We start from the raw sequence: 12,648 nt of genomic DNA, 5'->3' as shown, positions 1-12,648 counted from the left end.
GTGTGTCCAATTTTCTGAGGAACAACCAGATTGATTTTCAGAGTGGTTGCACCAGTTTGCAATCCCATCAGAAGTGGAGGAGTGTTCTCTTTCTCCACATCCTCACCAGCATGTGCAGTCACTGGAGATTTTGATCTTCACCATTCTGATTGTTGTAAGGCAGAATCTTAAGGTCATTTAATTTCCATTTCCCTGAAGACTAAGAACTTTGAAATTTTCTATAAAGGCTTCCTGGTCATTCTAGATTTTTCCACCTTTGAATTAGGGAAAGGGTTGAAGAAGCTGAAGGGGGAGCGACCCCATAGTATTTCCAAAAGTCTCAACTATCCTGGATGCCTGGGAGCTCCCAGAAATTAAGCCACCCATCTTGGAAGCATACACAGGCTGGTCCAAAGCCCCCAGTACATATATAGCAGAGGATTGCCTGGTCTAGCTTCGGTGGGAAAGACTTGAGGCCATAGAGAAGGGGGAAGCCTGAAGGGTTGGAGTGGAGGGAAGCAACCTCTAGTGGGAAAGGGGAGTAAAAATTAGATGAGGAACTGTGGGAGGGGGGCAATGGCTGGAATGTAACTTCAAACTTAAACTCACAGGCCTTAAACTCAGAGATTCTCCTACTTCATTCACCTGAAGGCTCCTTAACGAGAATGTCCAACTGTGTTCTCAATTGCATCTGATTATTAATTAGGACATAGTGGTTTCAGTGGCATTTTTTAGTTTTTTTTAGCTTTGGTTTTGTTTCTAGAGACAATCTCACTAAGAATGTCAGAGTAACCTTGAATGGTAGGCACTCTAGGCTGCAGTATCAGATGGGAATTACTCACGTGCCTTGAGTACTGATCTTTATGTCACTTGAAGCCTGGCATGTTTGGGTATGCTTGTAATCCCAGCAACAGGGAGGCAGAAGGAGGTTCTGAGTGTCAAAATAGCCAGATATCGTATGAGTGTTTAAAAAAGACAAAAAAGGTGTGGAAAGATGGCTCAGTGATTAAGAACATTGAGTGTTCCTACAGAGGTACTCTGTTCAATTCCTAGTAAGTACATGGTGGCCCACAACCATCTGTAATGGGATCTGATGCCCTCTTTGGGTGTATCTGAAGACAGGGGCAGTGTACTCATATGCATTAAATAAATAGATATAACTAAATAAATAATGAAAAACTAGCAAACACACAAAATAGCCAAAAAGAAAGGGTATTTGCTTCTGCAAATATTCTCTTATTTTAATGGAACTCAGGATGTCCTCAAATTTGCAGGAAGAAACACACACACACACACACACACATATATATATATATATACATATGTGTGTCTGTGTGTGGTATATATGTACATGTATATGTGTGTGTGTGTATTTAATAGACATTATATTACAATCACAGTCTTGCTCCCTCCTCTCCTCCCATAACCCACCTTTGACTGAAACAGGAAGGGAGAGGGTAGATACTAAGTTTGACGGAAGCATAATTGAGATCGCAAGTTTCAAACAGCTGTGAAAAAGATTAAGTCCCAAATAAGCAAAACAATACAAACCAATAAACAAACAAAACCAAGCAAGGTATTTCAATCTGATGATTGATACATGGTCAAATCATTTCAAGCCAGTCCTTTTTCATTAAGTGTTCAATGAAAAATTTGAATATTACTTAAAATGACAATTTCTGCTCCTTTTTCTTCTTCTTCTTTTTTTTTTTTTTTGAAAAGAAAATATTTTATTGGTTGGTTAAACTTTCCACCAGAGTGCAAATTCCAAAAAGCAACACCTTTGTGCAGAGTTGGCTCTGCAGTTCAGATGCATTTCTCATGTACAAAATACTGAGAAATGTGTCACTAAATGGCAGTAACTGTCACCTAACTGCTTTTCCAGTCATTGTGTGTGAAGGAAATTATTTTGCCTAAACAAGAAGACTTAGAATGGCAATTTTGTAGCTTGCCTGAAAACAGATCTTAGGCACTGCTTTTATGCCCCAGGAACAGGTGTCCTATATACAGGTGATCGCAAAAATAGGTAGTTTTAGTTAAAAATTTGGAAGCTCAGGCAATACAGTAAGTGCGAGAACAGGCAAATGGCATTGTTTTGGCAGTCTGAGAATATTGTTGTGAGGTATGAATTAGGTTTTGTATTTGCCTTTTAAAAATTGGCATGTTTTTTTTATTTAATTGTATATTTTTATTTTCTTTTTTTTCTTTTTTTTTATTCGATATATTTTTTATTTACATTTCAAATGATTTCCCCTTTTCTAGCCCCCCACTACCCGAAAGTCCCATAAGCCCACTTCCCTCCCCCTGTTCTCCCACCCACCCCTTCCCAATTCCCTGTTCTGGATTAGCCTTATACTGCTACACTGAGTCATTCCAGAACCAGGGGCCACTCCTCCATTCTTCTTGTACCTCATTTAATGTGTGGATTATGTTTTGGGTATTCCAGTTTTCTAGGTTAATATCCACTTATTAGTGAGTGCATACCATGATTGATCTTTTGAGACTGGGTTACCTCACTTAGTATGATGTTCTCCAGCTCCATCCATTTGTCTAAGAATTTCATGGATTCCTTGTTTCTAATGGCTCCATTGTGTATATATACCACATTTTTTTGCATCCACTCTTCTGTTGAGGGATACCTGGGTTCTTTCCAGCTTCTGGCTATTATAAATAGGGCTGTTATGAACATAGTGGAGCATGTATCCTTATTACATGCTGAGGAATCCTCTGAGTATATGCCCAGGAGTGGTATAGCAGGATCTTTTGGAAGTGATGTGCCCAGTTTTCTGAGGAACGACCAGACTGATTTACAGAGTGGTTGTACCAATTTGCAATCCCACCAGCAGTGGAGGAGTGTTCCTCTTTCTCGACATCCTCCCAACACCTGCTGTTTCCTGAATTTTTAATCTTAGCCATTCTGACTGGTGTAAGGTGAAATCTCAGGGTTGTTTGATTTGCATTTCCCTGATGACTAATGAAGCTGAGCATTTTTTAAGATGCTTCTCTGCCATCCGAAGTTCTTCAGGTAAAAATTCATTGTTTAACTCTGTACCCCATTGTTTAATAGGGTTATTTGGTTTTCTGGAGTCTAACTTCTTGAGTTCTGTATTTATATTGGATATTAGCCCTCTATCTGATGTAGGGTTGGTGAACATCTTTTCCCAATTTGTTGGTTGCCGATTTGTCCTTTTGATGGTGTCCTTTGCCTTACAGAAACTTTGTAATTTTATGACGTCCCATGTGTCAATTCTTGATCTTAGAGCATACGCTATTGGTGATCTGTTCAGAAACTTTCCCCCTGTACCAATGTCCTCAAGGGTTTTCCCCAGTTTCTTTTCTATTAGCTTCAGAGTGTCTGGCTTTATGTGGAGGTCCTTGATCCATTTGGAGTTGAGCTTAGTACAAGGAGAAAAGAATGGATCAATTCGCATTCTTCTGCATGCTGACCTCCAGTTGAACCAGCACCATTTGTTGAAAAGCCTTTCTTTTTTCCATTGGAGGTTTTCAGCCCCTTTGTCAAGGATCAAGTGACCATAGGTGTGTGGGTTCATTTCTGGATCTTCAATCCTGTTCCATTGATCCGCCTGCCTGTCACTGTACCAATACCATGCAGTTTTTAACACTACTGCTCGGTAGTATTGCTTGAGGTCAGGGATACTGATTCCCCCAGAATTTCTTTTGTTGTTGAGAATAGTTTTAGCTATCCTGGGTTTTTGTTACTCCAAATGAATTTGAGAATTGCTCTTTCTAACTCTATGAAGAATTGAGTTGGGATTTTGATGGGTATTGCGCTGAATCTGTATATTGCTTTTGGCAAAATGGCCATTTTAACTATATTAATCCTGCCAATCCATGAGCATGGAAGGTTTTTCCATTTTTTGAGGTCTTCTTCCATTTCCTTCTTCAGAGTCTTGAAGTTCTTGTCATACAAATCTTTCACATGTTTGGTAAGAGTCACCCCAAGGAACTTTATACTGTTTGTGGTTATTGTGAAGGGGGTCATTTCCCTAATTTCTTTCTCAGCCTGCTTATCCTTTGAGTATAGGAAGGCCACTGATTTGCTTGAGTTGATTTTTTAGCCTGCCACTTTGCTGAAGTTGTTTATCAGCTGTAGGAGTTCTCTAGTGGAGTTTTTTGGGTCACTTAGGTAGACTGTCATATCATCTGCAAATAATGATTGTTTGACTTCTTCCTTTCCAATTTGTAGCCCTTTGACCTCCTTATGTTGTCGAATTGCCTGAGCTAGTACCTCAAGTACAATATTGAAAAGATAAGGAGAAAAGGGGAAGCCTTGTCTACTCCCTGATTTTAGTGGGGTTGCTTCAAGTTTCTCTCCATTTAGTTTGATGCTGGCTACTGGTTTGCTGTATATTGCTTTTACTATGTTTAGGTATGGGCCTTGAATTCCTGTTCTTTCCAAGACTTTAAGCATGAAAGGATGCTGAACTGTGTCAAATGCTTTTTCAGCATCCAATGAAATGACCATGTGGGTTTTTTTCTTTGAGTTTGTTTATGTAGTGGATTGCATTGATGGATTTCCATATATTGAACCAACCCTGCATCCCTGTGATAAAGCCTATTTGATCATGGTGGATGATTGTTTTCATGTGTTCTTGGATTTGTTTGGCAAGAATTGTATTGAGTATTTTTGCATCGAAGTTCATAAGGGAGATTGGTCTGAAGTTCTCTTTCTTTGTTGGATCTTTGTGTGGTTTTGGTATCAGCGTAATTGTGTCGTCATAGAAGGAATTGGGTAGTGTTCCTTCTGTTTCTATTTTGTGGAATAGTTTGAAGAGTATTGGTGTTAGGTCTTCTATGAAGGTCTGATAGAATTCTGCACTGAAACCATCTGGCCGTGTGCTTTTTTGGTTGGAAGACTTTCTATGACCCCTCCTATTTCTTTAGGGGTTATGGGACTGTTTAGATGATCTATTTGGTCCTGATTTAATTTTGGTATTTGGTATCTGTCTAGGAAATTGTCCATTTCCTCCAGATTCTCCAGTTGTGTTGACTATAGGCTTTTGTAGTAGGATCTGATTTTTTTTTTTTTTTTTTTTTTGGATTTCCTCAGTTTCTGTTGTTATATCCCCCTTTTCATTTCTAATTTTGTTAATTTGGATACTTTCTCTGTGCCCTTTGGTCAGTCTGGCTAAGGGTTTATCTATCTTGTTGATTTTCTCAAAGAACCAGCTCCTGGATTTGTTGATTCTTTGTATGGTTCTCTTTGTTTCCACTTGATTGATTTCAGCCCTGAGTTTGCTGATTTCCTGTCTTCTACTCCTCCTGGGTGAATTTGCTTCTTTTTGTTCCAGGGCTTTCAGGTGTGTCATTAAGCTGCTAGTTTATGCACTCTCAATTTTCTGTTTGGAGACACTCAGGGCTATGAGTTTTCGTCTTAGCAGTGCTTTCATTGTGTCCCAAAGATTTGGGTATGTTGTGCCTTCATTTTCATTAAATTCTAAAAAGTCTCTATTTCTTCTTTGGCCAAGGTGTCATTGAGGAGAGTATTGTTCAGCATCCATGTGTATGTGGGCTTTTTGTTGTTTTTATTGCTATTGAAAACATCTCTTACTCTCTAGTGATCTGATAGGAGGCATGGAATTAGTTCTATCTTCTTATATTTGTTGAGGTCTGTCTTGTGACCAATTATATGGTCGCTTTTGGACAAGGTACCATGAGGTGCTGAGAAAAAGGTATATTCTTTTGCTTTAGGGTGAAATGTTCTATAAATATCAGTCAAATACAATTGGTCCAAAGCTTCAATTAGTTTTACTGTGTCCCTGTTTAGTTTCTGTTTTCCTGATCAGTCCAATGAGGAGAGTGGAGTGTTGAAGTCCCCCACAATTATTGTGTTAGGTGCAATGTGTGCTTTGAGCTTTAGTAAAGTTTCTTTTACGAATGAGGGTGCCCTTGCATTTGGTGCATAGATCTTCAGAATTGAATGTTCTTCTTGGTGGATTTTTCCTTTGACCAGCAAGAAGTGTCCTTCTTTGTCTCTTTTGATGACTTTAGGTTGAAAGTCAATTTTACCTGATATTAGAATGGCTACTCTGGCTCATTTCCTGAGACCATTGGCTTGTAAAATTGTCTTCCAGCCTTTTACTCTAAGGTAGTTTTTGTCTTTGACACTGAGGTGTGTCTCCTGTATGCAGCAAAATGTAGGGTCCTGTTTCCTTATCCAGTCTGTTAGTCTGTCATTTTATTGGGGAACTGAGTCATTGATGTTAAGAGATATTAATGAATAGTGATTATTACTTCCTGTCATTTTTTATGTTATTTTTATATTTGAGTGGTTATCTTCTTTTGGGTTTGATGAAGGAAGATAACTATATTGCTTTTTCCAGGGTGTAGTTTCCTTCCTTGTATTGGAGTTTTCCTCCTATTATTCTTTGCAGAGCTGGGTTTGTGGAAAGATATTGTGTAAATTTGGTTTTGTCATGGAATATCTTGGTTTCTCCATCTATGGTGAATGAGAGTTTTGCTGGGTATAGTAGTCTTGGCTGACATTTGTGTTCTCTTAAAGTCTGCATGAGATCTGCCCAGGATCTTCTAGCTTTCATGGTCTCTGGTGAGAAGTCTGGTGTGATTCTGATAGGTCTTCCTTTATATGTTACTTGCCCTTTTTCTCTTACTGCCTTTAATATTCTTTCTTTGTTTAGTGCATTTGGGGTTTTGATTATTATGTGACAGGAGGTATTTCTGCTCAGGTCCAGTCTGTTTGGAGTTCTGTAGGCTTCTTGTATATTCATGGGCATCTCTCTCTTTAAGTTGGGAATGTTTTCTTCCAAAATTTTGTTGAAGATATTTGCTGGCCCTTTCAGTTGTAAATCTTCAGTCTCATCTATATCTATAATCCTTAGGTTTGGTCTTTCATTGTATTCTGGATTTCCTGGATGTTCTAGGATACAAGCTTTTTGCATTTTACATTTTCTTTGACTGTTGAGTCAATGCTTTCTATGGTATCTTTGGCATCTGAGATTGTTTCTTCCATCTCTTGTATTCTGTTGTTGATATTTGCATCTATGTCCCCTGATTTCTTCTCAAGGTTTTCTATCTCCAAAGTTGTCTCCCTTTGTGATTTCTTAGTTGTTTCTACTTCTGTTTTTAGATCCAGGATGGTTTTGCTCAGTTCCATCATTTGTTTGTCTGTGTTTTCCTTTAATTCTTTTAGAGATTTTTGTGTTTCCTCTTTCATGACTTCTGCCTGTTGACTCAAGTTCTCCTGCATTTCTTTAAGTTTTTTTTGGTTTTTGTTTGTTTGTTTGTTTGTTTGCATTTCTTCCTTTTTTTTTTTTTTTTTTTTTTTTTGGTTTTTGGTTTTTGGTTTTTCAAGACAGGGTTTCTCTGTGTCGCCCTGGCTGTCCTGGAACTCACTCTATATACCAGGCTGACCTTGAACTCAGAAATCCATGTGCCTCTGCCTCCCAAGTGTTGGTATTAAAGGCATGCGCCACCAACGCCCTGCAAAACAATCCTTTTTTTTTTCTTCTTTTTTATTGGCTTCTATCTCTTGAGCTTTATTCTCCTGAATTTCTTTAAGTGATTTTTGTGTTTCCATTATATGGGTTTCTAGCTTATTCATGTGCCCCTGTATTTCTTTAAGAGATTCATTTATATCCTTTTTGTGTTCTTCTAGCAGCATCATAACCAGTGATTTTAAATCCAAATCTTGTTTCTCTAGTGTATTGGCCTAACCAGGACTTGCTGATGTTGGAGAGTTTGGTTCAGATGCTGCCATATTGCCTAGATTTCTGTTAGTAGCATTCCTGCTTTTGCCCTTTGCCATCTTGTTCTCTGGAGTTAGTTGGTCTTGTCTCTGGCTGGTGTTTGAGCCTCCTGAGAGGCTCTAGGGCTGTTTCCGCAACACTGTATGACTGGGTTTCCCTGTTGCAGATTGCTGATGTGCTGTCCTTCTCTTGTGTGCCCTTGCAGCCCTAGTGTGCCTTGCCCCAGATTGTCTCTGTGAACCAGGGGGTGCTTGTTTGCTCCTTCAGGGAGTGCTGAGGGTGTATGCTGCTGGACCTTTTCTGAGTGTTGATCACTCTGCTGGGCAGCCGAACTCCCAACCGGGTTGGTGTACACAAGGCTAGCCTAGCTGCTCAGGCCCTAAATCTAGGCAAAAGCCTGGCAGTCCAAGTTCTGAGCAAAGTTCCCCTCGGGCTATGAGTGTTAATTGGGTCTGTCAGGTGGCCAGGATGGTGGGTGCGCGTCCCTGAAAGTGCCGGGAGAGTCTGCTGGCCTAACAACCTCCTGGCCGGGTTGGCACACAGATGACCCACCGAGCAGCCCAGGTCTTGGGGGCAGTCCAAGGCCTGTTGGGGCCTAGACCCCCGCTATGTTAGCCTCGGGGTATGCCTGTTAGCTGGCTTTGCCTGCTAGAACTCTCTGGCATCCCACAGGCAAAATGGCAGCAAGCGCACGCAGGGCCAGGCAAACAACCTCCTGGCCAGGTTGGCACCCCAATGCCCCCCACCCCAAACAGCCCAAGGCCTGGATGCAGGCTTAGACCCCCGCAATGTTGGCCTCGGGTTATGTTTGCGTACCTCAGGCTGTCTGATCTCTCTGGCATCTGAGAACCAAGATGGAGTCTCTCGTAACTGACTGGCAGGAGGCAGAGTTCTGAAGTGGCTTCTGTGCGCTGAAAGGCACCATAAATCCACCGCTGCTGCTTGCAGCCCGGCTGGCCAGCAATGGTCAGTGGTCGTGGGCGCAGGGCCTGCCTGGACCCTGTCACCTTGGTTCCACTGCTGATGGCCCTTCCTCTGGACCAGCCGCTGCTGCTGTTGCTGTCCTCCTTTTTCTTTCTTTTTTTTTTTTTTTTTTTTTTTTTTTTTTTTTTTTTTTGTCTTCGTTTTGTTTCTGCAGGTCTCAGGCTAGCTGTTCTGGTGCTGTAGAAGTAACAAATTATTACATTGAGCTAGTGAGCCTTCTGCCTTCAGCATGTGAATTATAATCTGCACCTCATAGTCTCTTCTTTCTGGATACTTTATAAAGAGTTACAGAACACGCCAATGGCTATCGAAGGATTACTGACTTTAGTGTTTCTTTCCCACTCCACCTCTGTAGTTTGCAGACCTCAAGCTTGGAACTTTGCCAACACCTTTTCAAAAGGCCTGTATGGGTCATGATCAAAGATTGATGTCAATAACTAATGATGGGAATTTCCAAGATGCTGTGACTTATTCCATACACTGTAACTGGGTAAATACAGATTGTGGAAAATTTGGAAATTGATTTTCTTTGCTTTATTTGAAGGCCTGGAGAACTAAGCACAGTCTATTCATCATCCAATGACTGACTGAGGCTTCAGAGTTCCTGGTGATCCCTTCCCACTAGAATGTATTCACCACAGCTGCAATTAGTTGTGATCTTTGGGAACTAGCATACTTTGGAGAGGCTTCACACTACCAAAGAGAACATGGCTTTAAAACCAGCCCAGTCTAGACCAAGCACTTCTGGATTAGACATGCTATGTTGGCACAGGCTGAGCCGTGATGGAACACACATGTAATCTCAGCATTTGGGAGGCAGAGGCAGGCAATTCTCTAGGGGATCCAGGCCACTGTGATCCATAAAGCAAGTTTCAGGACTGTGAAGGCTACAGGTAGTTCTGTAAAGAAATTATTTCAAAGAACAAACAACAACAAAAACAAAACAGCTGTGGGTGCTCAGAATGGTACTCCGTTCTCCATCCTCAGCCTTAGTGATCTAGCCCCCACACATTACTATGCGGGCAGAAAGCCTTCCTAAGTTTCTTGTCATTCATGGTATATTTTTCCCTGTTTCCCTAGGATGACTCTTCAGAAGACACAATGCATTTCTCCTTCCCACCCACCCTGGTGAAGCTGGCAATACAGAAGCTAATGAGTGAGGAAGCATTGGCGATTTCTGTTCTCCAGGATGTGCCCGATAAGCGGTTCCCAGTGATGTTTCAGGAGGCCATCACTGATGGAAAAACAAAGATCTTGACTGCCATGATACCTTTGTGGCCCTTCCCATACCTTTCTATAGGAATGCTGATAGATAACCTCAGCCTAGACACTTTGAAGGCTGTTCTTGAGGGGATAGATATACTGATTTCAGAACCAGTTCGCTCCAGGTAGGCAGGATCAGCTGGGGTTGGAGGGAGGTTCTCTGAGGGCTGAAAATGAGCAACCAGGGACAGAGAATATTTGGCCAACTGTAGATCAGAAGCTTCTGATCTTCAATTTTTTCTTCACCCCATAGTCAGGACTGTTCTTTTCTGAATGTAGAAGCATAGATATGTGTGTAGAGGCTATCTGGGCAAATAATGTCTAACATAGAAGACAGAAAAGACTAAACATACCCAGCGAGGAATTGGCCTTTTCCTGCATCCTCCAAAGGTTCAACTGTTATGAGGCTGGGATTAAGGAGCCTAGAATGGAGGGAAGTAAGACAGGGCTAAGGGTGCCCTTCTTGCAAAGAATGTTATTCATTTACTCAGCATGAGGCTCTAGGGGCTTGATTCTAGTCAGAGAAATAAACAAAGTTATGTAAGAAAAATCTGAGTATGAGATTTGGAAAAGAATCAGACTATAAGATGTTTTGTCCCTTGAGTTCTGAAAATTATACTCATTCTCCCACAGTAAGTGCAAACTCAGAGAGATCATTTGGGGGGATACAGACCATGATTTGCTTCGGATATGGACTGGATCCCAGGAAAAAGGTTTACCAGAGTTCATAGAAGAGAAGCAACCTGACTGTGGGATGAAGAAAGAATTGAAGGTGACAACTCGACTCCATATCCTGGCGGGCAGCCCTGATGAATGCGTCACATACTTGTTGAAGTGGGCCCAAAAGAGAAAAAATTCCATTCATCTATGCTGTAGGAAGCTGAGGATTGAGACCTTAATCAATGCAAAAGTCATAAAAATCATCAAAACTGTACATGCAGACTGTGTACAACATCTGGATCTAAGTTGTCTTCACCTAGATGAAATTGATTATTTTAATCCCTACCTGAAACAGATGACCAATCTTCTCACACTCAGTCTAGAGGAAATCAATGATAATAGTCTCTTTAAGAGTTATGGTAGAAAGGAAAATGAGGACAAAACTATCACATTGATTTCTCAACTTCCCACACTCCACCATCTCCAGGAACTCAGCATAACTGATATCCCTTTTATAAAAGGCAACCTGAAAGAATGCTTCAGGTATGGAAGTACTGAAAGAGTCCAATAGATCAGAGAAAACACATCTCTTTTCTTTTTTCTTTTCTTTTTCCTTGATTTTTTGTTTGTTTTTTTATTTTGTTTTGTTTTGCAAGCTAGGGAGTCCATGATGGTCTGGCCACCGTAAACCTAGCAATGTTAGAGACCTAGCATATCTGAGGAGATGAGCTCTGTGATAAGCTATATATGACCAGGCATAAGCATGGCTCTTAGTGTTCTTGTTGTGAGTCAAGAAACTGGTTGAGTAGATGAGAAATATGCAACACTAAGTTTCATGGTGAAAATAGGATCATGGACCTTGGAGGAACAAAACCTCTGACAACTTTCTAAAATAGCACTAGGAAGTTGTTGGATTTTATTTGGGGTAGGTAGTATTTCCTATGTGTACCATGTCGGCCTGATATATCCATTGGTATGGTTTCCTGCCAGTTCCTGAATCACGTTGATATGTACAGGCCTCAAACTAGAATGGTCTGAGATGTGTGAACAGACAACAAAAGGCCATGTCCTGGGTGAGGACTGACCTCAGTGTATAGTCAGAATGACTTTGGGAGAACTTACCTGCCAATCCTATCAACCCTCTTCAACACCACTTTCCTAAAATTCAGCATTTCTCTCCCCAGGTGCCTGAAGAAGCCCTTGGAGATACTTGACATCACTGAATGTAAACTCACACAGTCAGATTTGGATTACCTACCCTATTGCCTGAATATTTTTGAGCTCAAACATCTATACCTTTTTGATATACCTTTATGTCATTTATTCCTTGAGCCTCTTGGGTTTATCCTTAAGAAAGTTAGTCATAGCCTGAAAGTCCTGAAATTGAATTCATGTGAAATGGGGGAATCTCAGTTCAATGTCGTGCTGCCTGTCCTAAGACTATGTTCCCAACTTACAGAAGTCGATTTCTATGGTATTGACCTCTCTCTGCTTTTGCTGAAAAAAATTCTACACCACACAGCCAAGCTTAGCCAGCTAACTCGTGAACTGTACCCTGCCCCTCTGGAGTGCTATGAAAACAGGGGTGTAATACTATCAGACAGATTAGAAAAAATTTGTCCTGAGCTCCTAGATATACTCAGGGCTAAAAGACAGCCCAAAAAGGTCACCTTTGCTACCACCCCATGCTCTAAGTGTAGCAGGCACTGTGTTTATGATCTGGAGACCCAATGTTGCTTTTTCACAAAAGAACTATAAGGTTATAGAACAGAGAAATGGAAGCTTAATATTGGGGATTGATGAAATCTTAAATGAATGTCCCTTGCTAGAAGGAGCATGTATATGTCAGTCACCTAAATGTCTGAGACACACTGGAATGTCTTGAAATCCTCTTCTGAGCTTGTGAATGATACATATGCAAAAAGTATCATACACTCCTTTCTCCTCTAGGATTATTGTAGTTTGAGTGTGCCACAGTAAAGGCACACTTCCATGAGGATATTGTTCCCTTCTTTTGACTGAATACAATAAATAT

The 12,648-nt window shown here is 40.8% G+C and overlaps 1 pseudogene; it reads left to right on the top strand.

Annotated features, from left to right (window-relative positions):
• The first annotated feature begins 9,791 nt into the window (after positions 1–9,791).
• On the top strand, positions 9,792–12,307 carry LOC127680165 (oogenesin-2-like; annotated as a pseudogene).
• The last annotated feature ends 341 nt before the right edge of the window (positions 12,308–12,648 follow it).

Source organism: Apodemus sylvaticus, chromosome 3 (genome assembly GCF_947179515.1).
Source record: "Apodemus sylvaticus chromosome 3, mApoSyl1.1, whole genome shotgun sequence".
Taxonomy (NCBI): domain Eukaryota; kingdom Metazoa; phylum Chordata; class Mammalia; order Rodentia; family Muridae; genus Apodemus; species Apodemus sylvaticus.
The sequence above is the reverse complement of the archived record's forward strand: the minus strand, read 5'-3'. Positions and strand labels throughout refer to the sequence as shown.